The 3,744-nt window shown below is 51.1% G+C and overlaps 1 protein-coding gene across 5 annotated transcripts in view; it reads right to left on the bottom strand.

Moving 5' to 3' along the window:
• Cmklr1 (chemerin chemokine-like receptor 1) overlaps positions 1-3,744 on the bottom strand; it is a 44,007-nt gene that overhangs the window by 19,332 nt on the left and 20,931 nt on the right. For 2 of the 5 annotated variants that reach the window (XM_008848942.3, XM_017802173.2), the window contains exon 1: positions 2,552-2,640. The exons of the other annotated variants lie outside the window; for them this stretch is intronic. The gene's annotated coding sequence lies outside the window, so the exon portion shown is untranslated. Of the gene's footprint in view, positions 1-2,551; positions 2,641-3,744 lie in introns of those variants that run through there. 5 annotated transcript variants of the gene reach the window in all.

The following is a 3,744-nucleotide window of genomic DNA, read 5'->3' on the forward strand; positions in this document are numbered from 1 at the left end:
AGGGAGGGAGGGAGGGAGGGAGGGAGGGAGGGAGATGAACGAAGCCCTCCCTACCTTCTTCTGCCACAGGAGGGCATGGGGCTCTGTGGGAATCAAAACTGTCTGTGCCCTAGTTGTTTGTGACGCCTGTCTGGGCTTAGAGGTCACTGTGTTTGTGGCCCTGGCTCTGCACAAAACTAAGGGTGGGAAGCTAAGGAAAGGCTTCTGGGGAGGTGGCATAGGAGGGGAGCTCATGAGGGCATAAAGCCTTTGCCAGATGGAGCAATGACTGGAGAAAACACCCGTGAAAGGGTGCTATGCACAGGTCACAGAGACTCAGAAATGTGGTTCAGGTAAGGGGAGAAGGCAGGAGACGCTCACACTGTGACATCCCTGTAGACCTTCAGTTGTATCTTGTGTGCAATAGGGAGCCATGGATGGTTTTAAGGAGAGGGTGTTCATCTTTCTAAAAAGATTCCAGCTCCTAACCTGGATGGATGATGTGTAGGGGAGAAAGGAGACTAGCGGCAGGAGGGCAGCAAGGGGCCTGAAGAGCTGAGGATCACAGACAAGCTTTGAAGGCTCCAGAAACCAGGGATCTGTCCTGAAAGCTAGGAAATCTGTCTACATCCTTATTTTCCTCAAAGATTTTCCCCTCCTCCCTCATGGAACAGGTTTGTTTGCTGGCACAGTTGCTTCCATGGCAACTGTCCATGCTCAAGAAAGGTCTTAGATGGGCAGGTGACAGAAGACTCTGTGTGGGTCAAGTTGAGTCCCCTAGAGGGGTCCCTGGTGGCTTGTTCCAGGGACTAAGCCTCATGTCCCAAGAGTCCCTGATGCTATGATGACATCTGGTCTCCGTGCAATGATGACTCCACACCCCCAGGCCTCACTGACCAGGAACCTGTTAGCATGGGGGAAAGAGAAGCAAGGGGGAGGTGGGGCCAATGGCAACCAGACCCACCAGCCTTCCTCATGCGATGGGCACATGCCAGGACAGGTATGTGGGGCAGGTCCACCTGAAGACCTTAGGAGACCATCGTGGGTGCAGATGGAAGGAAAGCCTCTGGGTCTAACCCTGCCATGATATCTTGAGTTCTACCACCAGAGCTTTACAGCTAACTCTGTCCCCAACAAACCAATAAAAATAGTGATGGTGATGGTGATAATGGCAGTGATGGTGATGATGATGATACAGGGCAGGAAGGAGGGATGAGACAAGGCCCACAGAGTTGGGGAAGGGTTTGGGCTGAGGTGACAGAGAAAACTGCCTGAAATAAGGATGCAATTGGCAAAGCTCTAAGGTTCTGTTGGTAGTTAACGAGGGGCAGGGAGGTTGTAATACTAACCTGTGAATGTGTCAGGACAGAGCTGTGTGAGGAAGGCACACAGAGAAGCCTTAAAGACAAGGGAGACACACACTGGTGGGAGCCTGGCCCCTAGGCAGGAAACATCCCCTTGGCCAGCCAGGAGGAGTCATTCTCTGGACAGGCTCCTAGGATCTCAGAGCCCAAGTCCTCCCAAACCAACCCATCCCTGTACTCAAGGTGTCTAGAGCCCTAAGCCTGATGCTTCCAGCCCTGGGTTTCTGTGCCAGTGAATGCCTCTCTCTGGTGAGTGCCCTTTTCAGTTTCCCAGACACAAATCCTGTTGGGCAGACCACAAAGTGTCCAAGGGGGGAAAAGGAATGCAGATATATTGGACATCAGATGGGCACTGGGCCCTCTTCATCTCCTGGTCTCCTGACAAGCCTGCCCTTTGTCCTGCCAGGGAACAATAGTTTACCCATTGTACAGATGTGGAAACTGAGCCAGTGAGTCAGGATCCACCAATCTCACACTTAGATCTGAAGGAGTCCAAAGCCTTAGCCTGAGTGCAGACCCTGGGCATAATCCATGCCTTTTCAAAGGCTTCCATATCTCTTCAGGCATGGTGGCACACACCTTTAATCCCATCACTGGGGAGGCAGAGGCAGGAGGATAGATTTAAGGCCAGCTTGGGTTATGCAATTTGACCAAGCCCTTCCCCCCAAAATGCTCCCATGTCATATCAAAGCACCTCCAGACCCCCCGCCAAGTCTCTCCAGCCCCTTTCAAGATGGGCCAAGAAAATCATCCTAGCACCTGCCTTCTTTCCTTCCTCACCCTCAGGCCTGTGTGGACTCAGATGCCCTGCCCACTGCCTGTTGTGGGGTCCTGGGGTTCAGTCCTGGGTGAGGGGACCAGAAGTATAATGACATGGACCCCCACTTCAGCACCTCCCTTAAACCTAGTGATTTAGCTCAGAACATGTCCTCCAGGAGGGCATTTTTGCTGCTTCTTTCCAGCGAGGAAACTGAGGCACAGAACAGCCAGGGCCCTGGCCTGAGACCACACACCCAGGAAGGGGCAGCAGTGGGATTTAAAGGTAGACATTTTGACTGCAAGGCCCACATTTTCTGTGACTACAACTGTCTTCTGGCCGTGTTCTGTGGTTTATCTACTACGTGCCCCTTGTGCCAAGGTTAGCCACAGATTCTTCAATTGCAGTACCCCTTCAGTACCTCAAGAGCCTCCAGTGACCCCAGACTTACCCGTCTCTGCACAGGGCTGTCTCCAGACATCAAGCTCCAGGGCAAACAGAAGGCTGCAGAGACCTGTCCCACCCAGTGGATCCTTGAGAGAGCCCAGGGCTCTGAGCTGCTCCAGGCACTCAGCTGCAGAGGCCAGGCAGTGAGGCAGGTCCAGCCCATGAGAATTCCCTGGCCTTGACCCAGGCAGTGACAAATGGCTGGTTCTGCTGCCAGATGGTGGAGTGTGAGGTTCCACCCTGTTCCCAGGCTCCAGGGAAAAGGGACAGGGGCAGCCTGTTCCTTACCTCCCCATACCTGACCCTATCACCACCCCGTCATCTCTTCCGAGACAAAGCTCACATCTTGACCTGGGAGGGGTCTGGCCAAGGAAATGGCCCCTCACCCCTGTCCTACCCTCAGAAAACAAAACACTGGCTAGGGACCAGAGGAAATTCGAGACTCATAAAGGCTGTTGTCTAAGAGACTTTGGGATGGGGGTCTTCCATCCTATGTCACAAAAAAAGGAGTCACTAGGCTCAGTGTCACAGGCTTTAGCCTCATTTGACCACAGCAAACCTGAGTCAGGGCTGGAGATGAAACTCAGCTGGTAGAGAGCTTGCCAAGCAGGCAGAAACCCCTGGGTTCCATCCCTAGCACCTCATAAACTGGATGTCGTGGCCCACACCCATAAGTCCTGCCCTCTGGATGTGGAGGCAGGAAGAACAGACGTTCAAGGTAATCCTTGACTACACAATGAGTTAGAGACTAGCTTGGGCTTCTGGGTCATTGAATCACAGTCCCACGTCTATAGAGTGGGTCTTCATAAGGGCCTCATGAACTCTCACATATAGAGTGCTTGGTATGATTGGCTATTCATCACAAGGACTGAAGAATATCTTGGGTCACAGGATTCAGTGTTTGAACCAGGAATGCCCCCTGTAGGTCACCCCACCTATGTAACAGGCCAGTTCAACACACATGTCCTTTGGCCAGTAGTTTAAAGAGAGACACTTTGGGGGTCAGTTAACAGTTTGAGTCCCTCACCAGCAGAACTTCTAGAAAGACCTGGAGTCATCAAAAGTTCTTCCTTTTTTTTTTTTTTTTTTTTTTTTTTTTTTTTTTTTTTTTTTTTTTTTTTTTTTTTTTTTTTTTTTTTTTTTTTTTGTGTAATTAAAAGAGGACGATAAATCTTTCACTGTGATATATCAAAATAA

The sequence above is a fragment of the Nannospalax galili genome, unplaced genomic scaffold, assembly GCF_000622305.1.
Source record: "Nannospalax galili isolate Female #2095 unplaced genomic scaffold, S.galili_v1.0 scaffold103, whole genome shotgun sequence".
NCBI classification, from domain to species: domain Eukaryota; kingdom Metazoa; phylum Chordata; class Mammalia; order Rodentia; family Spalacidae; genus Nannospalax; species Nannospalax galili.